This window comes from Adiantum capillus-veneris, chromosome 20, assembly GCF_014529385.1.
Source record: "Adiantum capillus-veneris isolate H3 chromosome 20, ASM1452938v2, whole genome shotgun sequence".
Lineage (NCBI taxonomy): Eukaryota > Viridiplantae > Streptophyta > Polypodiopsida > Polypodiales > Pteridaceae > Adiantum > Adiantum capillus-veneris.
This window is the reverse complement of record NC_140950.1, coordinates 5,759,447-5,787,243: the sequence shown is the minus strand read 5'-3', so window position 1 is coordinate 5,787,243 and position 27,797 is coordinate 5,759,447. Positions and strand designations below refer to the sequence as shown.

At 39.8% G+C, this 27,797-nt stretch overlaps 1 pseudogene; it reads right to left on the bottom strand.

Moving 5' to 3' along the window:
* Positions 1-9,480: 9,480 nt before the first annotated feature.
* LOC147432034 (uncharacterized) lies at positions 9,481-13,796 on the bottom strand (annotated as a pseudogene).
* Positions 13,797-27,797: the final 14,001 nt, after the last annotated feature.

Genomic DNA, 27,797 nt, shown 5'->3' with positions numbered 1-27,797 from the left:
AGGGGAGAAGAATTGAAAGTGCTCCTTATTCATGTATATGTATAATGAATAAGGGTAAGTGTGGTCAGTGGGTGGCTGGACACCCGGGTAAAGGCATGTCCTGTTTATCCCAACATTATACGCAATATAATCTTTTCTCGCCAGATGATCTCTTCAATCTTGAAGAGGATGATAGAGAAGTTGTTTTTCATGCATGAACTGTGCATGGAACTCTATAAGTAAAACTCTTCTAAGGAGAAGCATCCACATATTTTTAAGAGCTTTGTATACTTTTGTGAAGCTTCTATAGAACAAAGAAGAGTTTTTTTATTTCTCTTATTATTTCTTTTATACTTCTTTGATGAGATGACTTTGTGAGTATAATTTTTATTAGAGAAGGCCAAAATTGTTGGCTTGATCAAAGAAGGCCATTACGTTGGCACAATGAAAAGGGCCACCTTTTTCACAAGATGATGTATCATGATTGTATTTGGCTTCATTGCAAGCTTCTGCAGTACAAACAATTGTAGGGGGTCCATTCACTCTGACCCTCAATGCCATGTCATCTCTTTTCCATATACACTCTCCCTTTGAGTGGTTTCTCATGCATGCATCTATCTCGATTATCTTCAACCATGTAATATGACTATCTTATTGGATTAATTACAAGTGATGGTGGCATTTGATTACTTATATTTGGTTACAATTCTTTTTGCTTTTTTGTGTGGCTAATTCTGTTGCTAAATTAGCTCATTGTACTCTTATGCACCTAATTTAGTTTGTATGAATAGGAGACAATAGAGCTCCCTTCGATGAAGCCGTAGAGTGTACCAAAAATTAACTTACTAAAATTAATCTATTATTAATAATTTCTTCTTAATCCAACTTTTATTTGGGGGGGGGGGGGGGGGGGGGAGGGGGGTTGACACCATAGGAATGTTGTTCCTTTAGGTCTTGCCTTCTTGCCTACCGAATTTGGTTATGTTTTGTGCATTTCACTGAGACGATTTCATTTAACAAAATTTTGGTAAAGGTCTAAGCTTAGCAACTACACATCAAGGATGGATACATAAAAGCAAGAAGGAATGGATATACACATTTTTTCATGTAGTAATTATGATGTGATATGGGGTTAATAAGAGATCAAATCTATAAAGACGATGTCATCAATTGATGTGCCTAAGTAGCAAATAAGCTAAGTGTGGAGCCCTAAAGGCCTTGGACACCCTGATATTTCACATTTTTACCCTAGGTATATAAGGCGGTGTGAAGATGGAATTAGGATTCTCAGTCTCATTTGTTGAGAGCACAACCTAGTGAGAGCTCATGGGATGTATGGCTATGACTTCTTCATGCTCATGTGACTTGATTCACACTAATCAATGAATTTAATTTTCATTCACTGTACCTCTCTTACTCTCTATTGATGGTCTTTAATGTTGTAAATGGCGGGAACAGTCCCTAGCAGGTGGCTGGCATGCCCGCCGATGGCTGGATTGGAGGCTTCAAGAAGCAGTAACTATGGATAATTACCATGGTAATTGATACAGTGCATAGCCAGGCATCAAAACCCAGTCGCGAGAAGACTATAAATAGGACACATTACTTCATTATGAGGGTTTGTCGAGCCTGTCGGATTCTATTCCATTTACATTGTATCATTCCAGAGCCCAAACTCTTGTACTCAAAGTTGTTGTACTTTCATAATCCAACTCTCACTAAGATTACTCTCGCTGTATGGTTTATTGTTCTTAATATACAATTCAAGTTCCAGTCTCTAAGTTCAGTGTCCAATTCCAGTTTCACTGTCTTTCCCAATTCCAATCTTGTTTCCAATTCTAGTTGTGGCTGCATTTGATCTGGTATGAGGTCTACTGTCTAATCTAAACTAACTCTAACTACCAACCTTGAATAGCTGACTAAGAGTGACTAACTCATTCCATTTTGGCGATCATGGTGGCTTGAGCTAAGTTGCTCTTAATAGGAGAACTATCTCTTAGTAGGTGTTAGATGCCATAAGATATCAGATATGACGCCTAGAAGAGGTATACGTGGTCAATGGCTAGCTACAAGACATGGATGATCCAAACCGTGTCAGTCTAATTCAAGAGGAATCAGATAGCTGTTCTAAAAATAAACAGAAACCTGAGAATGAGATGGATGTGGCCCCAGGGCTAGGGACAACTGACGAATCAAGAGATTCCCAACATTCCACGCATTCTAGGAGAAGGGGGGCTGAATGGGCTGAACAAAGGAATCAATTCCATGGATCCCAGAAAATCTAGACACATAATGAATAAAGCGAAGGCAGTAAACGAAGTCACAAATCAATGCATAAGTCAACAAACAAGAAGGAAGCAAACATAATGTCAGAAACTGAAACAGACAAGGATTGGAATGCTGATACAGATCACTATAGTAAAAGAAGAAGGAAGCAAACACAATGTCAAAAACCGGGACAGACAAGGATTGGAATGCTGATATAGATCACTATAGTAAAAGAAGGTCCAGAGAGAAGAAGCCAATGCACAAAGCCAGAAACCAGTCACATTGCTGAACACTCCAATAATTTGAAAATTTCATTTCCAATGTTGAAAGGTGGAAAGAAGGATGATCCCGATGTTCATATGCAAGCTTTTGAGCAATATGATGAGCTTAAGAATATCGACAAAGATGAATGGGGAGAGTACTTTCCACATACCTTAAAGGAGGCAACTCGAAAATGGTGCTACCATTACCCAGCTTGTCAACTCAAATCATACCATAAGCTTATTAAGGCTTTTAGACTAGAGTATACAGGCAATAGGGTTATGAAGACATTTTATGTGAGCTCGACGAACTCAATAAGGGTAAGTTTTCGGTCAGAAGTTATGTCGAGAAGATCAAAGAGTTAACCCGACAATTACAAGAACCCCCTTTTGAGAAGAGGATGGGAGCTTGATTTTTGAACGGATTCAAGATATTTCAACACCAACAAAGAAGTTCAACGACTTGGTGTATTGAAGAGAACTCCAGTTCCAGTTCTAGCTCGAGTTCATTTGAAAGTGAATAAAATGACAAAAGTAAAGGGAAGAAGAAAGGGTCATGGACCAAAAAACTTGAGGAAATGTCAAAACAGACTGCTAAGATTGCTAAACAAGATCTTTAGCCAATAAAATGGAAATTTGATGCTCCAAGTGTAGATCCAAAGATCATAGGGCAGTGTACTTATTGTAAAGCCTATGGTCATGTGTGAAACAACTATGGAATCAAAATCCATCATTTTAAGAAAAGGAAGGATTATCAATGATAGCATTGAAAAATCCAGAAGTAGCCAAGGCAGATGGTTCCGGTGGGTCCAAAGAAAATGAAGCCAACATAAGTACTGGAGGTACTGGTACCGACAGAGGCAAATACCAGGGGGACACTGGTAGGGGTAGAGGACAAGGAAATTTTGAAAAGAAAAGCCTCAACTGCTATACATGTGGCAAATATGGATATTTTGCAGCTTAGTGCCATACAAGAGATCCTGTATGAGAATGAGAGAAAGCAGATTGCGAAAACAAAAAAGTGGGAGTAACAACGCACAATCTAGAAGGCTAAGGGCAAGGAAAAGGTTGTGGATGAATGGTAGGAGCAGAGGGAGCTTGCAACAAAAATCACTCAGAATTTGGTTAAGAAGCTGACAGAACAGCTAGAATGTTTGAAGCTGAGACAATTCAAAGACTACCGCACGAGTCTTCAAATGTCCACAATGAGAAGACAACATCCGGACTGGGTGAGTCTATGATAACTGTTGTACAAAGCCTGGCCAATGAGGTACGACAAGTCATAGTAGAATTGACTGAAGCTGGGTCACTTGAACTGATGGAGGTCCAATCAGAGGGTTCATCTTAAGTTCACAAGCGACCAGCCAAGAAGTAGAATGGAATTGTGAAGATACTGAGGACACAACTTCCAATTCCAACAACAGTTTTGATAATGAGCAAGGTGAGATTTATATCAAAGTTTGTGAAAGGATACATAAGTTAACAATCAAACTGGACGATATCAGACGAATATTACAAGCAACTACAAAGTTTATCAGATGGAAGGCAAGCTAAGGACGTAATGGGAACCATTGTTTGGAGTAATTTTGGATGGGGGAGCTGGAGTAAACATCCTCGGGGAGCATCTAACACAAAATTTGGGGATAACTGAGATGAAACCATCCCCATTCAGAGTCAGAATGGCTGACCACAGAGTAGCTCAAGCTATTGGACTCATTGAGAATATGCAAATCAGGGTAGGGAAGGAGAAGTTTAAAACCAATTTTTTGGTATTAGATGTGCAAGGAGCCTATGGAATGCTGTTAGGAAGACCTTAGCTAAAAAATGATGGTGCTATCCATGATGATGCAAACCAAACTTTGACCATTTAGGGCTCTAGCAAAAGAATTCAGATAAAGACGGATAATACCAAAAGCTAGAAAAAGGCTCTGAGGCCTGAGGAATCATGGAAGAAGTATGAGACATAGAAAATTGAAAGGATGCTTGCTTCTAATAATATTTTTCCTTTGATAGAAATTGACCTTAGTGTTGTGCTCATGGATAAGGATCACGCCAAAAGACAAAAGAAACAATAATTAGACCAGTTCACTGAGATGAACCCTGGGGAGGGGACAACTCAATTCCAATAGTATAGCCATCACTAGAAAGAGGGGGAAACCAGTTCAAAAATCTTTAATGAAGGAAACCCAATAGCTGAAGAACCAAAGATTCAAAATGGCCTTTAAGAATTAAGCAATCCATTCAATGATTATGTTGCTGGTATCAAAACAAAGAAAGAAGCTAAATCCATGGCTAAACGGAAGGGAGGAGGCCCGAACTGGTTAGTTCCAGATGATCAAGAAGAGTGATCAAAATCAACAAGCATTTGAAGCCAGAGATTAAGGAGAAAGCAAATGAATTGTTTTAGAAGTACAAGACATATTTGCATGGGAACAGACAGATTTGAAAGGAGTGGATCTAGAGGTATGTCAACATCCGCAGATACCATTGAAGCTAGACGCTAGACCAATCAGATTACAGAGGTACAGGATGAATCCCAACTATGCCAAGAAAGTGAAAGAGTAGATTGATAATCTTCTCAAAGCTGGGTTTTATCGCAAAAGTTCCGCAAGCAATGACTCGCTCTTTCCCATAGTGGTAGTACCTAAAAATAATGGAAGTTAATGGTATGCGTGTAATATAGGAAATTGAATGCATAGATGATTAAAGACCCTTTTTTCCACTTCCCTTTATAGATATGATGTTAGATGAGATTGCAAGCCACAAAATGTATAGTTTCATGGATGGATATAGTGGCTACAATCAGCTCAAAATTGCATATAAAGAAGACAGGGCAAAGACCACATTCATCACTGAATGGGGAGCCTTTATGTATCTAGTAATTCCATTTGGGCTATGAAATGCTCCATTATCCTTTTAGTGATGCATGATAGAGATTTTTAGTAGGTTTTTGCTTAAGTTCTTGGCTATCTTTGTTGATGATTTTACTATATTCTCCTCTGAAGAAATGCATTCGTTATTTTTGGAGATGGTTTTTGAGAGGTGCAGAGAAAAGAAAACATGTATGAACCCCTTCAAGTCAGTATTCATGATTTGGAAGGGGCAACTTCTGGGGCATATAGTGTGCAAAAATGGGATTGAAATGGCAAATGATAAGATCAAGTGCATTCAACAAACCAGAGCACCAACCACTGTCTTTGAATTGAGTTTGTTTCTGGGATACATAAACTTCTATAGGAGATTTGTTCATATGTTTGCAACTAAGGCATTATATTTATATGAACTAACCAAGAAAGGAAACAAATTTATCTAGATTGAAGAATGTGAACAAAGTTTCTAGTGCTTAAATGATGCGATCAAGAGGAAGCCAATACTTTGCCAGCCTAATTAGGATGTGATTTTCCATTTGCATGTAGATGCTTCTAGCATGGCAATGGGAGCTATACTGGCCTAACCTAATGGGAAGACAAATTACCTCGTCTATTTTTCCAATCGCAAGTTGAGTACGACTGAACAAGGATAGTCTACCACTGAGAGAGAAGCACTAGGAATGGTATTCATTGCTACCAAATTCAGACACTATCTACTAGGCAAACTGTTTTATTTCTATGTAGATCATCAAGCTTTGTTGTTTCTGATCAACAAGTTATTATATACAAGGAAGGATAATCAGATGGATGATATTTTTAATGGAATTTGAATTCAAGATTTTTCAAAGCTAGGTAAAACACATTGTGGGGTAGCCTTCCTTTCCAGAAGCACATAAGGTTGTTCAAAGATATCACTAAGAGATGAACTGGTAGATGCTACATTATTTCAAAACACAGCTTAAGAACCAGATCCAGAATGGCAAGATGTTTATGATTTTCTTAAGCTGGGGATGTTTCCCAACAATTGGTTCCAGAATAAGAAAAAGACATTGATCATAAAAAAATCTGAAATTTACCATCAGTGTTGTTGGAGAACTTTACATACTAGGCATCAATGGCGTGCTTTGCATATGTGTTCCAATGAGAGGATGAATGCAAGTAATTACTAAAACTCATAATCTAGATGCAGGAGGACACTTTTCCACTGATATCACATATAAGAAGATCCTCCAGGCAGGACTATGGTGGAAAACTATGATGGTTGATGTCAGAGCTTTCTGTAATCATGTGATATTTGCTAGAGAATGGGAAGGCCAACAACAATTGATATGACCCCACTGACTCCAACATATCCATCGAGAATTGTCATGAAATGGGGTCTAGATTTTATGGGGCCATCCAAGAAAGTAACTCCAAGAAAGAACAAGTATATTATTATGGCCACCTATTATGTCATCAAGTGGGTCAAAGCCAGGCCTTAGCAGATAACATTGCTAAATCAAAAGCTATATTTTTATATGAAAACACCATATGCAGATATGGATGCCCATTAGAAATTGTCTTAGATAAGGAAACACACTTTATTAATGAAACCATTTGATTAAGATGTTTTCAGTGAAGCATCAAAGTTCCACATCATATTATCCTAGGTGCAATAGCCAAGCAAAGAGCAGCAATAAAACCATCAAGACCATCCTCACCAAGATAGTTCAGGAGGAGCCACACAAGTGGGCCAATAAGAATTAGACAACACTATGGGCTTATAGGACTACTTACAAGGTGACTACGAGCGCCATTACCTTAAGGGTGGATGCATACTGCATCGTATTGCCATAAGCTAGCTAGGGACAAGCTTGCCCGAGACAGACTCTCTTAGCTTTGAGTTTTCATGTGCGATTTGATTGAAGCATGGTCAACTTTGTAGATCTATATATGCGAGCTTGTGATTAGTGTGTGACATGATAGCATTAGTGGAGCTAATGCATAGCTGGAATCATTAACATGTTTGATTGAGTTGATTTAGGTGAGGAGAAGTGGAATTGGAGATTGCCAATCTCGTGACCTAGCTCCTTCATAGGGCTGATGTCACCTCATAGAGTTAACCATTCATGTTGCCTCAATTAGTTGCCTGTGAGTGTTTCCATGCCCTATCCGGGTTGCTCATTTGTTCGGTTAGAAAATTTTATTGAGTCATTGGAGCTATGCTACGATGGAACCCCAACATTTGGCATCGTTGTTGGTTATTGGTGACCTACGCTAGTGTAATCTTGGAATAATTGAATAAGTTTTTTTTACTAATTTCTTCATTAATTAGGTATGTGTGCCGGTTGAATTGTAGATTTTGGATGTGTGTGCATGAGGTAACGTGTCCAATATCTCCTAATTTGACACCATATCTCTCTAGTTTTTCCCTGTACTCTAATCTTTCACTAATCCAATTCTAATTTCACCAATTTTTGCTAGCTTACACACTATTTTCTATTGATTGGAGTGACATTTGGAGCTTACACTTTGATATTAGCCTAATTATAAAGGCTTCAATTGCATTTGAGTGACATTGTTTTATGCTAACAATTTTTTGACTATGGAATGCAAATGTAGGGCATTAGCGAAATCGACCTACAAATTGAGCAATCGTCAATTAAAAGGTAATTAAAAGGTAAAGAAGGTGGTATTATCAACCTCCCTAAGATGCTAAACATGTGTAGCATGCCATGTTTTTGCCACATTAATGCTATGGATCATTGATTTGTTCAATTTACTGTGCATAATGCTGATTTTTTTGCAAGTTGTTTGTTTTCATGCCATTGTATTGCTCAATTTTTCCTCAAATCATAAGTGCATGAAATTGATGATTTTAATTGGTAATGGGCATTGTGATTTGCTAATTGTATGCTCAATTTGTTCAATTGCAAATGTACGCAATGAAATCAAGTGTGTTTACACTCTAATTGAATGTGTCTATGCTTACTTTTAAATGTGTGCACAAAATTGCACGTGTGTGCTCCAATTAATCAAGGTGTACTTGTGAAATTGACAATTGTGATTGATGGTTTGTGTTATGGACAATGCTAGTTGAACAATTGTGCACTTAATTTGCAAGAAAATTTGTACAAAAATTGTCAATTGTGTGTGTGTGTGTGTGTGTTTGGGGGGGGGGGGGGGGGGGGGGATAAAAATTGATGCTTATGCATGCTTAATTGGACTTGCACTTGCAAACTTGATGTGTGTAATGTCTAATTAATGCATGATTGCAATGGACACAATGATTTACAAACTCTAATTGCACCTTATAATTGATGAAAAAATTGTCAATCATTTGTGTGTGTGTGTGCGCGCGCATAAAAATTGGTGCTTATGCATGCTTAATTGGACTTGTAATTGCGACGTTGATGTGCGTAATTGAGAGATACCCCTCCCCAGGGGCTATGCACAAATTATGCACATTAGAGTTGCAAAAACGTTTGCATAGAGGAGGAGTGTACCCACCCTTGTTTTCGGGGGATTTGTGTACTTCACCTTGCGTAGGATAGGCTTGTGTTTGCCTACCTAGTTTTGTGTGAGGGGAGGATTTGTGTGCCTACACCTATGTGTCAAGGGGAGGTGAATTTGTGTTCCTTCATGCTTGTTTGTGTTTGAGGGGAGGCATTTTGTGTGAGTGCTAGTGTATGTAAACAAGAACCTCGTGTGTGTGTGAAGCACGTGTAGAAGGCAAGGTCCATGTAACAAATTTGTATAAAGCAACTCTTTGTATTCACAATGCTAATCTAATGTAATCATTATGCTCTCTTTCATCATGAGTACTTCTTTTGTCTATCCATCTAAGCCTTTCAATGTGCTCTACCACAATCTATAAGTAAGTCAAAATTTTCACCTTGTTGGTTTGGAGTGGTTTGGATAACCGCATATTGTTGCCAAGCTCTACGGTTGTCAACTATAGCAAATAGTGTAGCTCTTTCATCTTCCTCATTAATTAAGGTTAGTCCTCCCTATTGGGTTTCAAGCCCGTGCCCCATTATGGCCGAGCGGGTGACCGCCGCCCACTTATTGCCTTATGTATAATGAACAATAAGGAGGTGAGAGACACTCTCTCACAAGCTCCACTAGCTAATTGTGTCTACCGTGTTCTTCCATTCCCCCTTCTCCTTCCTCTCTCTTGCACTCTCTGCATCAACACCTTCAATTGGTATCAGAGCTCGGGGGCACCCGACCTCGAGCCCCGACGTCTCCCCTCTCTTGCCCCATGTGTAGCTCCCCTTGAGAGCAGATGCAACATAACAAATAGGTTTGCTTGAGTTGCTTGAATCCGAGTCAACAAGTAGCGGGTAGAGCTTTGCGAGCTTGAGGTAGTGCTAATAAGCAATTTCCATGAGCAATTGGAATTGAAAATCAAATGCAAGCAAAGGTTTGATGAGCAAGATCGCGGGCAGGAGCGGGCAAAGAGGGAGAGTCTGCAGCCATTGAAAAAAGGCGAGGTCGAGCATATTGCAGCAGGTCGGACACAGAGGAAAACACCCAGCAACAAATTGAAGGCTTGGCCGACAAGGCTTCAACCCAGGCGCAAGAGATAGAGAGAGAATCGAACAAGCAAGAGGTGGGTTAGGTAGAGCAAGAATCAGGCATTGCAGGGCCAAGCAGATGGGGAATTGCATTCTTACACCTGGATGTAGGTCAAATCGGGGCAGCCATAGTGCTCATCAAAGCTGTAGGCTCTCGTCAGTTTTGTGCAGGCTCGTCAGTTCAACAAAAGAAATTCATTTTTAACAAGTGATAAAATCACAAGGCCTGCCTAGAAGATAAAAAATAAGCAAATACATGAGAAGTGCATAAGGTAAAACATGAGCAAGTATATGAAGTGTATGTGAAGTAGAGCTTGTGGCTAAGAGATTTGTATAGAGAATAGAGTTTACCAAAAAATAATAAGGCTTAACTCATCATGGCCGACAAAATTAAACAAAAAATTCACACGTTTGACTATATCAATGCAAATTACATACCTTTGTAAGAAGGTGGAAAATCAAAATGGTGTACAAAAAGAAGAAGATAAGAAAGTGTCTCTAACCCACTACTTGGAAAAATAAATGTTAAATATCTCTCACATGGCGTACATGTACATAAGACAATGCTTAGTTAATGCCCCTTTTCTAAAAAGGAATTTTTTTCCATCAATAGCTTGCTATGTGGCTATAATGGGTAGCTTTCTCCATTTGTCCACAATTGTGTAAGTAGAATGGTAAGACAATCTTTGCATGTCTTTTCTACAGCAACAGAATCCAAGGCCTTCAACAACCCTTGAGCACTCCAAAATCGGCGTTCCATTGCAGGGCACAAACTTGTCCACAAGTTTCACTCTCCTTAGCAAGCCTTGAAATAAAGCATGTTAAGGCATAGCAGGAAGAGAAAACAATGAACCTTTTCAAAGTAGGAACTACTTTTCTGACCAAGTATTGTACAGTATTTTGCACAAGAAATCTTGTAAGACCATCGGGCATACCATATATGTACTTGTACATGCTTGGGAAGACAAATAAAGATGAGAAGGGGAAGGATTCTGTATAGAGATGGTGCCACTCTTTATGTTATGGAGAAAAATGCAGTACAAGAGCCTGCAAAAAGGAAAAGCCTTAGGCCTTCACAACTTTTAGGTTTGAACCTTCCTCGCCAATGATGCTCTCGTAGACCTCTCGAATCTTCAATCCGGCCATGGTTTGGGTAGTTGGCATGCTTTAGAATTTTCTGTGTAATCTCTCCATAGAATTTGCTTGAAATGTTGCTCACACGGCTCTCAACATAAATAAGCTCCTCTAGCTTGTCAAATTGTCCATCCATCTCCAAGACAGTCACCTGGATGTACAAAACAATTGAGGATATGTTGTTAATGTAGACACGATAAATAGCATTATGATCAATGATACAAATGCTCTGCAAGCATTTTCTATCATTAACAACCCCGAGGATTGGACCCATTTGTCGCAATATGCATAAGCATATGCAATATCGACACGCACTGCCTATTCCTAAGCACCACATAGACATAGGCATATGCGTATCTAGTACTAAGGCATAGGCACTACATAGGCATATGCATGGGCAATATAGCCATGCACAAACATATAGATGTGCACAAAACATACCTCATTGTCGTAGTACGTATCAGGACCATAGAAGAGCTTGATGCAAGGGTAGGAGCATGTGAGTTTTTGGCCACAAGGCACCCAAGAGATGGTGGAACCTTGATAAAAAAAATGCACTGGTTTGAAGTGAGGCACACTCTTTTTCATTATCATGAGCACATGTAGGACTTTGCCCTCGACGTCGTCCGGAACGAATTGTGTGGGCAACACTAGGATCACTACATCTACATACTGCTTTTGAGCGTCTATATTCATCACAAACTTTAATATTTCACCATGGCCTTGGGAGATCATAATGATACAACAATATATCACCAACTACATACCTATGAAGGCATCAAAGTCAGGCTCCCTTGCTACAATACTTGCCTTGATGCTCTCCAAATTATGTCCCTGTTCTGCCATGTCTCGCTACACAAGGAAAGCGAGGCAGGTTGAATCGAGGAGACTCGAAACTTGAACATGTAAAGTTTTCACAAGCACTGCCAATAGCCACTCAGGTATGTACCTGGATCTTCCATGCAAACTTGACTTCATCATTGATGTCAAGGTAAATGCTGAAAGCAAGAAGCTCTCGCACTCGAGCATCAAACCCACCAGCCCATTAGTGATAATGAGCAATATGCCAACTAAAGAATGTGTAGATTATCCATAGAAAATTAGATTAGGGGCCTAAATCTGATAACTATCAAGAACAAAACAAAATTGATGAGCTACTACAAAAAAATCTTCACCAAGAGAAAGCCATTAGGAACTCCTTAGAAAAACGCCAGTCCGACACCGCCTCCCAATCTGCTCTAAATTTACTCAATACAAAACACTTCCTTTGGAACCTTCCCTCCCAATACACAAATTGTATTATAAGTGGTGCAATACAAGTTCACAATCGTAATGGCCACTACCTCAAAAACTGTCATCCAATACCTTTATCATACCTCGGTCAACAATTACGCCTTCCTTAACCACGCACACTAGCCATCATTGTCGTGGGATCTCATTAAGCAAGTCTAACACATCAATAGCAGATTTTAAAGACTCACGGAGTTATATTTTCTTCATTTTTGATATTGCATACATAAATCAAACAGACACTGTCCTGAAGTAAGGTGCTCAAGAGACCTTGTGCATATGCAGGTCAAAACCCTCTCATTTATCTTATTCCAGTACATACTTTTAGAAACAGCTTCAGCAAGCCCTCACTGACAAAGATCATTGGGGGCACGATCGTCTCAGGGGGGTCTAGAAGGCCAGTGACATGATTGTAAAAAGGTTTCTCAATCAACTTGCAAACTGCGTCGTGAAGCTCCTATGATGTCGGATGCTTTGAAGGCAAGCAGGAAGACTTCATTCAAAATTTCAAAGATAACCCTCCTGGCTCGCACGCGAATAAAATCTATTCATTACTAAGTTTCCAAAATCCCACCTCCTACTGCAGATGCAGGGCTACCTCTTGTCAGGCCCCAAAGGAGCCAGCTCTCTCACCCTCACGATAGGAGCCCCTCCCCCCCCCCCCCCCCCCCCCCCCCCCCCACCCCACACACGCACACATACACACACACACACACACACACACACACACAGAGAGAGAGAGAGAGAGAGAGAGAGAGAGAGAGAGAGAGAGAGAGAGAGAGAGAGAGAGAGAGAGAGAGAGCAGAAGAGCGCGGGCCACATCTCCTTGGGCTGCGACCATGGGCTCCATGAGGGTGGCTCATGAATATATTGGCGCTGCCTTTGAATGAAGAGGAAAAGCTCCAACTCCATTTGAAACTGGTATGCATCCAGGATGGGTTGGATAGAAGCCACAACAACATAGCAAGACTCATCCAAACGACCCAACAAATGCAAGAGGTACTATGTAGACAAGCATGCCCTCTGCACTCTCGCCGTCCCACAGCTGCCTCAACTTTCCCACAAGCTTCCTCCCCATCCTTCAGCAGTGGCATTTCCTCCTCTTTCTTTAGACTATACTGATAGTGTAGGACTACCATCCTCACATGCACCAGTGACCCTGAGCTCTTCTCATCCACATGCTCTCCTAGCTTTTCCAGCAATGGCACACCGCTGCTCATCCTCATCTCCGCCAGAACTCTCGAATCCCTCCTTTCTATGTTGCCGAAGCTGTTCACCGCTGCCCAACCCACTTGCCCTGACTCCACATTGTCTTCCACCCCCCTCAGCACCTTCTTTGCTAGCTTCAGCTCTTCCACCCCACCTTCTTGCTTGGATCTGCCCAAAACCCTACCATATTCACCGCAGCGTGCGAGATAGACACAACAAAAACCCATTGGAATGCTACATCACCACATCAAGAAGATATGGTCTTGTGTATTTACATGTTGGACAAATACATCATCATCTTTTGCAAAAAGATTAGCAACAAGCGTGGAGAGAAGATGAAACCACCTGCACGTGGGCATGATGTTGTTCTCCACATCACGTGATCACAAAGACCACTCTAGCTGGACTGCACTAACGGGGTGAATTGCATCGACCCGTTGTATGGTTGATGCCAAAGCCTCGGATAGCCCTATCTTTCCTTCCTCCACTAGCTTCTTCATTTCCCCCACCTGTAGAGCAGAGCACATAAAAGCTCAATATAAGGAGACTCTACAACAACTCACACATAAAAATGTGCATACGCCACCAATTTCCTCTCAAGGTCGATCACTTTCATGTCCATGGGAGTGGTGACCTGTCCATAGACCCTCGAGTTCTGATCCCTTTGCTTGTTGAGCTCTGAAAACAATTTTGACACTTCCTTAACCTCGAGGTAGCCCATTGGCTCACCTCTAAACATCAGCAGGCCTTGAGAGCTCCGAACCTGAATGAACTACAACATAGAGATGTTAGGGAAACCTCTTTATTTAGCACATCAATGATTGTTTCATGCAAGGCCATCCTCCTATCCATGGACTCAACAAGGAGGATTGGAAGCCACAGAATGACATGGTTGTTGGTAGCCTCGGGGTAAAAAGATGTAGTGCATGTCTATGTAGGGGCAATGTCGCTGCTGCGAGAGGTAGAAGTGCCAAGAAGAGCTTTCCATCTCTTGAACCACTGTAGTGTCGGGCAGACTACATAGCACAACTCAGAAAAATAACACACACACACACATACATAGAGAGAGAGAGAGAGAGAGAGAGAGAGAGAGAGAGAGAGAGAGAGAGAGAGAGAGAGAGAGCGAGCCTTCATGACCCCGACCCTGTATGCCTCGACAATCACTATCGTGCTGATTTCGGAGCTCTGAAAATAGTCGAATGGATACTTTTCCTGGTTGTTGAGGTCCCTCTCACACACATGACTGCCGGTCCTGAAGGAGGATGCCGAGAACTTCATTATGGTGGTGAGGCGCTACCCAGCTATTGCACAGACGACCAAGCCCTCTATGCAGGCTGTGTGGCGAATCAGCAGTGCAGGATGAGATCTGGGCGAGGGGGCCAGGCTGCCCGTCTTGGAGCTCGGAGAGTCGGAATGGAAGCATGCCACAGAGGTAGGTGGGCAGATGTGTGTGACAACAAAAAACAAAGGCACCTAGGTGCTCTCATTTGTCCAGCTTAGGCTAGAGCGATGTCCATCTGGATTTGTCTGATAGCGACCTTAGTAAGAGAACAAGCAAAAGTTAGAGAGAGAGAGAGAGAGAGAGAGAGAGAGAGAGAGAGAGAGAGAGAGAGAGAGAGAGAGAGAGAGAGAGAGAGAGAGAGAGAGCACGGCACGCGTGTTAAAAAGTGCTCCACTACCAAACTACAAAGAGAGTGAATAAAACAAATCCATCATTAGATTTATACGCTAGTCATCTAAATGAGTGCCCACTATCTTATTTCAACCAATCAACATTTTCAATCTATCAAAATTTTTTAAAAATACAATCCGATTTTTTTTCTATTTTAGTCAGCAAAAAGAGAAGGCATTGCTATAGCCTTTGCCCTTTGGGAAGGCCAAAAAACTTTGAGCCTTAAAACATACCTTGTGTGCAAGGGTTAAATCCCACCAAACGCTTTTGACTACTCCGACCCGCCGAATCTGGCTCTCACACACCAATTCACACACCTTCGAGCTTTGAGATAGAGAGAGAGGGACACATACTCTCACCGTGGGAAAAGCCTGAGAAGCCAACAAGCGAGCGAGCAAGTGAGAGAGCGAGATTTGTGAGAGACATTTTTCTCAAGAGAGAGAGAGAGAGAGAGTGAGTGAGAGAGTGATTGGGTGTATGGGCATCTCCATTCTCAGGCATTGAGAGAGAGATAGATAGATAGATAGATAGATAGTTCTATTATCGTCCTGGGAGGTCAAATATGACCTATGGGACCAAATGAACATGTCACGTGGTGTGAGTGGAGTTCATAAGTGACTCTCAATGCTCAAAAATGGCTGAAATGAGCGTCGCAATAGAGAGTCCACATCGTGGTTGGGAGAGGAAGGTATGTAGGGAGAGATCATGGTTGAATATATGGGGAAAAGAGGGCCTAATGTGGTCAAAAGCTGAGCACTCAAGTAGTGTGTGGTACTCACTCTCTCGCACTTGACGAGGGCATAAGGTGCAAAGTCGATGACCCTCCTCGCCAGTGCCCCAACGTCCTGTCTCGCAGCGTAGAGAATGGGAGCTAAGACGAATGGAGGCAATGCTGCGGATCGCACTCAACGGGATGGGCTCAAGGATGTAGGAATGGGTTCGGTTACCTCGTTCCGAGAAGAAGAGAGATTTGTAGTTTGGGACAACGTGTGTGGTGTAATGGCTGAAGCGAGAACCTCCGGATTTCTCCCAAGCCGTGATACATTGGCGTTGTAAGAAGGCCTCATTAACTTGGGAGTCGATCGACGCATCCTTGACCAAGTGACATGCATCCCATCTTCCAAACCATTTCTTGATATCAAGCATCCACCCCGAACTTAGTATTTTGCTCTTGCATGTCTTTTGAACCATTTGACTTACTTCATATGCGATTCTAGGAAGTCGATGCAAAGGGCTACGTTGTGTCTTACGCATGTACTCCACAACCCTTTGCATGCCCAAGACCTCAATGGGAAGCAATCCGGACTCAAGAAGTAAGAGCATGTAGGGTGTTTGTGTCTTGACTTGGAGAAAGTTGGTGAGAAAACGCTTTTGGACATTCTCAAACTCTTTCCAAGTAGACTTCCCGATGCTTCCACCCCACACCTCCACTCCATAAAGAAGCACCGGTGTCACCAATGTGTCAAAGAGGTACTTTTTGAGAGCCCAACACTTGATCTCTCCTGCATTGCACATGTTCTCAAATGCATAATAGGCCCTCTTTCCGGCTTCCAAGCGACGCATTGCACAATCCTTCCATTTATGATTGGATGGAACCTCAAGGCCAAGGTACTTGAAGTGATCTACCACTTCAAGTTTCTCATTGTTATATACAATGCATGGATTTTCATCATTGAGGGTCTTTACAAGCATAACCTTGGTTTTGGATCCATTCACGATCAGCCCGCTATGTAGGCAAAAGCGTTCCAAAACACTCATAAGCTTTTGTGCATCTTCTAAGGTATGTGCCAAGAGCACTACATCATCGGCATAAAGCAAAAGCATGATCACCACATTTCCAATCTTAACCTCTTCTATGCCTTCTTGTTGCATAAAGTCAAGAACCATGCATTCCAATTCATCAATGAGTAGCCCAAAGAGGGTTGGGGAAAGTGGGCATCCTTGTTTCACACCAATAGTGCTTGCAAAAAATTCTGAAATTCCATCTCCCATACGTAATCGACATATCACTTTTTGGTAGATGCGAAAGACTGCATGCATAAATTCTCTCGGCACTTGAAGGCTTTGCATACGTCTCCAAAGATTTCCTCGCGGTACCATGTCAAAAGCTTTCTTGAAATCCACAAAGCAACAATACAACTTTTTTCCTTTCAATCGAGACGCTTCCATAAGAACTCGAAGAGTGACAAGGTGATCAATAGTGCTATGATGCTTTCGAAAACCTGTTTGGCCAAGTGCACGTTTGCCATTCTTTTCAGCCCATTCACTTATCTTCATCTCCATGATCCCAAATAACTTTGCCATTAAAGAACCAACCATTATAGTGCGATAGTTGTTCACATTGTTTACATCTCCTCCTTTGTGCAAAGGTTTGATCCAATTTGCACTCCAATCATGAGGCATGCCATACTGAAGTGCAAGGTTAAACATATCGCATATCCAATATCGTGTTTTCTTGCTTGTCCATTTAATCATTTCAGCCTTGACACCTTGAAGGTCACCTGCCTTGCGAGTAGCAAGTTTCTCAAGCGCGCGGCATACATCTTCAATGGTAAAGAAAGGAGACATAAACGGAAGGGAGCTACAACACTCCATCTTATCAACATTGGGTTGCTCATAGAGATTCTTACAATGCATATACATATCCTCAAGAGTCAAGTCACCAAAGCTCTCAACGCGCTTGCCTTTTAGATTTTGCCAAAACTTGCCACATGCATGTGCTTTCTCTTGTGCTAAAAGAAGTTGTTTTTCGACTTCCCACCTTCTCCTCTTCTTTTGAACAAGTGCTTTGTATGTGTGTGAACATTCCAAGTAAACTTCCTTGTCTTTGATTGCATCCAATCTTAGCAAGTGTTTTCGGGCTTGACTACATTCCATGTCAAATCATTTCTTCTTGGTGCTACCCTTCTTAGACCTTTTGCAAGACATGTGTTTCACCGAAAAGCATTCCTTCGCACAAGAGAAAATTACTTCTTTGAAAACTTTCCACTTGCATTCTAATGTTGGGCTCTCTTGATGCTCTATCATGCTTAACATTTGGTCCACCATATCAACATATATAAGTGCTCGTTTGAAGTCTAAACGTAGATACAAATGATTCACATCATGATTGGAGGCTACATGCTCAGGCCGTTTACCACACTTGAGGTCAATACATAACATCCTATGATCCGATTCCGGATTCCATTCACCAAGTGTAAAGCTTTGTATGCATTCTAGAGTGGCTTCCGAGAACAACATATAGTCAATCACGCTAGCACTGTTGTGCTTTCTACATGTAAAGTCATTGGTGCCTTGCCATAGAGATACACCATTTGCAATGAGCATTCCGGTACTATTGCACATATGTAGAAGTGACTTTCCATAGTGATCCACTTCTTTTGCATCATTAGAACTTCGATTATACATGTATGAGTCATCCATTCTTCTTGAGACATGCGGCATGTCTACTTGTTGTGTATCGTGTTGTAGCATATTTGTGCGAGCATTCATGTCTCCAAAAAGAATGACTTCACCTTGATCCTTGTAATGAGTAATGTCTTCCTCTAGTTCAACAAAGGGCTGATCTCTATCCATATTCAAGCAAGCATAAAAGTTGGAGTCATAGTGAGGAATGTAGCAACCGGCCACAAACATGACTTGACCATTTGGTGGGCTGATTTTCAGCCATAAGTAGCGTTTATACTTATCTTCTTTCACAATGGAAACATATTTCAAACCCTTTTTGGTCATACATGCTACGCCTCCTTGGCCTCTTCGTTGCTTTTCATTTTTGGCCCACATCAAAGAATGCACATCGTATTTGTCAAATCCAAGAATTCGTTGCGCATCATGCTCCCATGTTTCGACAAGAAGTATCACATCGGAGTCATTGGTAAGCTCATCAATGCCAATTCCCGCATTCCATGGATACCCGTTACAATTCCAAAAGCTTATTCGCAAGCGTGAGTTGGTCTCATAGATCATGTGTCCCTATGTGTTGGGTGGACTTGCATCCTCCTTAAGTGGCTTTTCTTCTTGAGGTGATACCTTAACCTTCTTGCTTCTTTCCTCATATGCTTTGCGACGTACATTTTGTTGCATAATAGTGCGATCCTCATATACATTACAACCTGTTCCTTTGAGGTAGATCCAACCATTGTCAAGGATGATCTTTCTCTTTACCTCATCAGCCATGGTACATACAATAGGTCTTTCTCCCGAGCGAGGGACTCCTTGTTTTCCAACTCGATGTGCACCATAAGCCATGATTCTTGACATGCCAAAGTGTGTAGCAAAAAACTCTTCAATAGCAACTGCAAGAGATTGGGGTGTTTCCATGCTTTCCTCCTTGATTCCACGAATCACGATGTTCTTTGAGCGTTTTTGTCGTTCGTGCAATTCTTGAGTGTCCACATTCTCTACATTCTTTGCTTGGACAACGGCTTGCGTGATAGGAGATGTAGAAACCACATTATCCTTACATATATTAGGCCATGATTTGGATGCATTTCTCATCTCACATACATCATGTCGTATTGTATCTATTGTTTCCTCTTTCAATACATGATCACTCTCAACTTTGCTCAAGCGCTCTTTCAATACATTCATGTCAACAAGAGAGCGTTTACATTCTTGAACTTCATTCTCAAGATGCATCAAGCGTGTTGTTTGCATTTCAAGAACCTTCTTGAGGTGCTCATTCTCCAACGAGAACTCTTAAAGTACCATTCTCCATTGCAAGTGCGCGGAACTCTTCACCTTGTTTGTTGACGGTTTCTTGTAACGAGATCAAGTAAGCCATGATCATTGCTTCCGTTGTTGTAGATGATGTGGTTGGATTAGCATCCAAATTCCTTGGATATTTTGCATCATTCTCCATGGCGAGTGTGGCTTTTCCACCCTTGCGAGTTTTGTCTGACATTGCCTTCAAGTCGGCAACAAAAACGCAAAGTTTTGACAGTTTTTTCAGTTCTGAGATGCTGTTATAGCAAAGCCTTCGATTACACAGAAAAATTCTGTCTTTACATCAATGCGTAGAGGGCTTCGTGCTCTTCGATTGAGGCTATAGATCACCTAAATCGGAGTTCGGATGAGCAAGTTATGGTCAAAAGAGTGAATTGCTGTCTACTAGGTCAAAAAACGGCTGAGAGAGAGAGAGAGAGAGAGAGAGAGAGAGAGAGAGAGAGAGAGAGAGAGAGAGAGAGTGCCGACGATGGCTTTGAGCATCGACGACCTCAACCTCGACCTCGGTGCGTCTACGGCTATTCGGCTAGCCACTCTCGTTTGGCGGCGAGAGACAACATTGACATCGGCGATTAGAGCCCTTTCGACACCAACTCTCACGTTTCGGCATCGGCTTGACATTACTCCCACTACAGGCGGATTTTTGACATCCAACCTGACACCGATTTCACGCGAATAAATTTTTCCCACGATTGACTATATGCTTGACACACGCATGGATGGGGTACCTCTACCATAGAGGAGTGACACACGGCATCGGCACCGAGTGCACTGATCACGCTCTATGGCACGGTTTTTGGCTACGACACCTTTGGAGGCTATTCAACTAGCGCATTCCACCCAACGGCAAAAATCGGCACATAGCGACATCGACACGCATGTTACAGGTTACAAGGGGCTTCTCAGCCGGTTTACACATAGATTCTCCAGGTTTCCAGACACAACACTTTCACAGGCGATTTAGCAGTCATTTCGATAGTTTCTCTGCGGACAAATTCATGGACAGATGCATTTTTGTGTAACGTCTCCAAACCTGCCGACACAAAAAACGGGATGGTACCATTGATAGGTCTCTAGGCCTACTAAAGTCAAAGTATTTAAACAAGAAAAATTCCAGGGAATTCACCCTTACCATTGACAATGGTTTAGGTTTATAGCCCTAGAAGAGACCTAGTTTTGTCTCGCAGTGGAAACGGGACCCTATAAAAAAAATTCCGGCCCTAAATCTTCATCCTTTAGATTAAGGCTTCCTTAGCCAACGCTTTTTTCCCTCTAGCATATGTGAGGGCACAGCCGCGCTGGTGGATTCCTCGTCCAAGTGAAGAAGTTTCTAAACATTTTAGTGCACGGGAATGGATAGTTACCTGACTAATCAGGTCCACCCGTCCATGATTGACAACCTTAGTCAATCCCCACTTACCACCCCGCACTCACACATGATTCTATTGTTGTTTAATTACTACCACATTCTTTCCACAATTAAAACAATGATTCCTTTTTAACTTTTCAAACTGTATTTCCTTAAGACAATCTTTGAAAACAGTATTGAAGACATTCTTTCAGAAAATAGACATCTTTAAACTTAAGACAAGGTACTGTCATTTTTAAGTATCACTGACCAGTACTAACTTGTCTCAAGACCACCTATACAAGGGTGAAAAACGGCACCCATTCCTTATTTATATAACCGGGGTGAAAAGTCTTCACCCAAAGTCCGGGCGCCCATACGCCAAAACCAGTTGCCCATACAACCGGGCGGTTCCTCTAGGATAAATTTAAAAGTACTATCCATAAACATAAACAAGCACGGGGTAAAGACTCCACACGTGCCGAGGTAACCGACTCCTCCATGATGGTATCTCCATCATTACTCATTACCTGGAGAAAAATATTTCCAAGGAATCAGAGGTGTCTTGAGATAAGCTGTCTTAAGGATGGTCAAACATTTCTTTCCTATTTCAACCAGTCATAACCCAATCAGTCCTTTCCTAATTACAATCATTGATCGTGGGTTTCGTGGAAGTTACCTTCCATTTACAGCCAGTTTTTTTCCTTCCTAACCTTATGTATGCAATGCTTAACTTAAAATGAACTCTAAAAGCTATTAATGGAATAATTGAAATCCACCGGGACTGGTCGTCCATCTGCTGTGGGGCAGGTGCCCGTAGACTCTCCTCTGTTGGCCTATGGCTAGGCCCTGCTTCATGGTCGTTAGTTGCTTTGTTGCGTTTGTTACTAACATCTTCATCTTCAGTCAAAGGATTCCCCCTGGTTCTCTTGGGAGCCATTTCGGCAGCCTTATAAAAAGACTTAATCCATTAGAGTATTAATGGAATAACATTTACTTTCCTTGTTTACCCAAAAATAAGGATTTTTGGAATAGATAGGGATCTTTAATAGTCGTTTTTATAGGTTACTCATCCCATAACTTAATTATGCTATAAATACTTTTTTCCCCATCCTTTAATAAGGATTTTGGACCGCGGTTAATTCTTTGGCAATTATATAATTTTATTTCTTAATTTTTCTTATCCATTATATACAAAAATCGGTTACTTTTGACCAAAATACATACCTAAACTATTTATCTAAGGTTAGGATAATTATCATAGATTCCCGAAGGTATATTCATTCTCTGGTATTGATATCAAAGGGTTTCTATTTACTTTACTATATTTCTCTTTTTATTTTTCCAAAAAATTGGAGTAATTTTACTGGGATATATAGTTAAACTAATTTTATAATGGTAGCATAATTACCACGGGTTCCTTGAGATCTAATAAACTTCTGATAAACATCTCAATTCAATTTAAATCTATTTGTTAATTTTCCCTATTTAATTTGTCAAAAAACAATGTTTTTCTACTAAAATAATTAGCTAGGTTAATTTTCTGAGCTTTTCCTAATTATCACGGGTTTTTGAACACCTAATTAACTACTGATAATTATATCACAGCATTTGAATTGCATTTACTGATTTCCCCTATTTAAATTTCTCAAAAATAGAGTATTTTAGCTAAAGTAATTAGCTAGATTAATTTTTTGAGCTTCTCCTAATTATCACGGTTTGTTAAACACCCAATTAACCACTGATAATTATATCATAGCATTTTAATTCCATTCACTAATTTCCCCAATTTAAATTTCTCAAAAAACAAGGTATTTTAGCTAAAGTAATTAGCTAGATTATTTTTTTGAGCTTCTCCTAATTATCATGGGTTTTTGAACACCTAATTAACCACTGATAATTATATCACAGCATTTGAATTCCATTTACTAATTTCCCTTATTTAAATTTCTCATAAAACAAGGTATTTTAGCTAAAGTAATTAGCTAGATTAATTTTCTGAGCTTCTCCTAATTATCACGGGTTTTTGAACACCTAATTAACCACTGATAATTATATCACAGCATTTGAATTCCATTTACTAATTTCTTCTATTTAAATTTCTAAAAAAGGGTATTTTAGCTAAAGTAATTAGCTAGATTAATTTTCTGAGCTTATCCTAATTATTAAGGGTTCTTGAACACCTAATTAACCACTGATAATTATATCACAACATTTGAATTCCATTTACTAATTTCTCCAATTTAAATTTCTAAAAAAACAGGGTATTTTAGATAAAGTAATTAGCTAGATTAATTTTCTGAGCTTCTCCTAATTATCACAGGTTCTTGAACACCTAGTTAACCATTGATAATTATATCACAGCATTTGAATTCCATTTACTAATTTCCCCTATTCAATTTGCTAAAGAAATCACGTATTTTAGCTAAAGTAATTAGCTATGTTAATTTTCTGAGCTTCTCCTAATTATCACGGGTTCTTAAACACCTAATTAACCACTGATATTATATCACAGCATTTGAAATCCATTTACTAATTTTTCCTATTAAAATTATTCAAAAAATAGAGTAATTATACCTAATTAATTAGGAAAACTTCTCAGAAAATTATAGGATAATTTTCCTAGATTAATAACTATCTAATGTATCTCTGATAAATACTTCAACTTAATCTAATCTTAATTAATATTTTTACCATTAATTCATGGTTAATTTGGCTAATTTCAGCTCTAATATGATAGGATAAATAATTAGCTTAGTATTACTAAGCTTAATTATAATAATCAGTAGAGATTAATTAATTTAAAGAGGTTTAAGGAGAATGCATAGGCCTAATCTTTGATTTATTAACAATTTATCTTAATCTAACCTTGCTAATTAAGAAGGATTATGTTAATTACCGTTAGGGTTAATAAATTAGAGATTAAACTCTAATGATTTCTGCGTAGTGTTTCTCCCTAGATGAGAGACAAATTCTCAAGGCTCCGAGTCTAAGAAAATATGAAGAGAAAGGTCCTTTTTATAGCTTTTTCTGGGCATCTGGCAGATTTTGGCAGTTTTTCCCTAGTCCAAGCAGCCCCCTAGCTTACATTTTGCGCCATTTTCAGCCATCACTGCTCCTGGCAAGTTTCCCTAGCTCCCACACTCACCCCATACCTTCCAGAATTTGCCTGGTTGATTTTTGTAGATCTTTAATGATGAAAATTGGAATTTTCTATCTAACTCTAGAACCTTAGTGTAAAGAAGTCTTTGCTAATGATTAATAATGGAACCATCCAATTTTTGTTATTAATTGAATTTCTATGGTGATTTTCGAGGACCCGTAACTGTTCTCGTTTTTATCGGAATCAGATTCTGAAAATTTCTAAACCTAGTAAAGCTCTGCTTATGATTCCTAAAATACCAAAATTAATAGTGTTTGGAGTCCTGCAATAGTGTTTTCCATTAAGTTTTGCAAGCTTAGTACAATCTTTAAAGTTTCGGAAACTGGAAATCTTATAATCACCCCAACTTAAGGATTTTGAGATGTCCTTATCTCAACCGAAATTGGGAAAATCCTTGTGAAGGGATACTTCATCCTCCCAGGTGGCATCCTCGGTAGGGTAGTCCTTCCATTTGACCAAATATTCTCTGATAACCCAGTTTCTTAGACTCCTTTCCCTGGTGTCGAGAATACAATCTGGTTGGAGTTCAAGAATTCCTTGCTTCTGCATCACAATTTGTTCGTCATCTAGAGTATGATTTGGATTTGGGATGTAAGGTTTTAGAAGACTGATATGGAAGACATTATGGACCTTGAGATACTCAAGCAATTTTAGTTTATAAGCTTGATCACTGATTACTTTAATCACTTCATACGGTCCACAATATCTGGGGCTTAGTTTTTTGTATTTTCCCAAGGATAGAGTGTTTCTTTTTGGCCGAACCCTTAGAAGTACTTTATCTCCTTGTTTGAAAACCCGATCAGACCGTTTTTGATCAGCATACTATTTTTGGCGATCCTTAGCTGCCTGAATGTCTTGCCTGATGGCTTTGGTTTGGGCTTCCATCTCCTCCAACATTTGCTTTGAAGCTTCTACCCTTGTAGTAGGGTCAGAAAAATTTAGGGGTGATATACACTCATGCCCATAAAGAGCATTGAATGGTGACATCCCTATGCTTTGATGAAAGGAAGAGTTTTAGCGAATTCCACCAGAGGAAGAAATTGGATCCATTTCCGCGGTTCCCTACCACAATAGGCTCTAAGGATGTCTTCAATGACTTGGTTTACTCTTTCTGTCTAGCCGTCTGTCTGGGGGTGATAGGATGTACTGAAACATAGCTGAGTTCCTAAGGATTCAAATAAAGCTTTCCAGAATTTTGAAGTGAATTTTGTATCTCTGTCACTGACTATTCTCTTAGGAAGCCCGTGCAATATGAAGATCTCTTTGATAAAGAGACGGCTTATGTCTGATGCAGTATAAGTTGTTTTTACAGGCATCAAGTGGGAGACTTTAGTCAACATATCCACTACCACCATAATGGAGTCGTAACCCCCTTGAACAGTGGGAAGGCCTGTTACAAAGTCCATGCTAATGAGTTCCCACTTCATGTGAGGAATGTCCAGAGGTTGAAGTTTTCCTGGAATCATTACTCGTTTAGCCTTTATCCTTTGACAGGAAACACATTGTCTGATGTAGCGAAGTATATCTCCTTTCATTCCTGGCCAGAAATAGCTTTTCCTTATGGCATTAAGGGTCTTTGCATAGCCGGGATGGCCGGCAACTGGAGCATTATGTCCTTCATAAAGGATTAATTCCTTTAATGTGGGATTTTTAGGAATGTAAAGACGATACTTATAATAGAGAAGCCCCTCTTTAAGTGAATAATCCTCTATTCTGTCTTTCTCTTTTACTTTTAGGTCCTGTTGATTGATAACCTGTAGAAGTTTTTGATAATCCTTATCTTCCAGGGAAGCTTCCTTAACCTTGTAGAGGATTGGATTGTCAACTGTGGAAATAGCCCCAAGAAAAACGTGATAATTAGGAGAAGCTCAGAAACTTAATATAGCTAATTACTTTAGCTAAAATACCCTATTTTTTGAGAAATTTAAATAGGGGAAATTAGTAAATGGAATTAAAATACTGTGATATAATTATCAGTGGTTAATTGGGTGTTTAACAAATCGTGATAATTAGGAGAAGCTCAGAAAATTAATCTAGCTAATTACTTTAGCTAAAATACCCTGTTTTTTGAAAAATTTAAATAGAGGAAATCAATAAATGGAATTCAAATGCTGTGATATAATTATTGGTAGTTAATTAGGTGTTCAAAAATCCGTGATAATTAGGAAAAGCTCAGAAAATTAACCTAGCTAATTATTTTAGTAGAAAAACATTGTTTTTTTGACAAATTAAATAGGGGAAATTAACAAATAGATTTAAATTGAATTGAGATGTTTATCAGAAGTTTATTAGACCTCAAGGAACCCGTGGTAATTATTCTACCATTATAAAATTATTTTAACTATATATCCCAGTAAAATTACTCCAATTTTTGGGAAAAATAAAAAGAGAAATATAGTAAAGTAAATAGAAACCCTTTGATATCAATACCAAAGAAGGAATATACCTTGGGGAATCTATGATAATTATTTTAACCTTAGATAAATAGTTTAGGTACGTATTTTGGTCAAAAGTAACCGATTTTTGTATATAATGGATAAGAAAAATTAAGAAATAAAATTATCTATTTGCCAAAGAATTAACCGAGGTCCAAAATCCTTATTAAAGGATGGGGAAAAAATTATTTATAGCATAATTAAGTTATGGGATGAGTAACCTATAAAAACGACTATTAAAGATCCCTATCTATTCCAAAAATCCTTATTTTTGGGTAAACAAGGAAAGTAAATGTTATTCCATTAATCCTCTAATGGATTAAGTCTTTTTATAAGGCTGCCGAAATGGTTCCCAAGAGAACCAGGGGAATCCTTTGACTGAAGATGAAGATATTAGTAACAAACGCAACAAAGAAACTAACGACCATGAAGCAGGGCCTAGCCATAGGCCAACAGAGGAGAGTCTACGAGCACCTGCCCCACAACAGATGGACGACGAGCCCCAGGTGGATTTCAATTATTCCATTAATAGCTTTTAGAGTTCATTTTAAGTTAAGCATTGCATACGTAAGGTTAGGAAGGAAAAAAACTGGCTGTAAATGGAAGGTAACTTCCACGAAACCCACGATCAATGATTGTAATTAGGAAAGGACTGATTGGGTTATGACTGGTTGAAATAGGAAAGAAATGTTTGACCATCCTTAAGACAGCTTGTTTCAAGACACCTCTGATTCCTTGGAAATATTTTACTCCAGGTAATGAGTAATGATGGAGATACCATCATGGAGGAGTCGGTTACCTCGGCACGTGTGGAGTCTTTAACCCGTGCTTGTTTATGTTTATGGATAGTACTTTTAAATTTATCCTAGAGGAACCGCCCGGTTG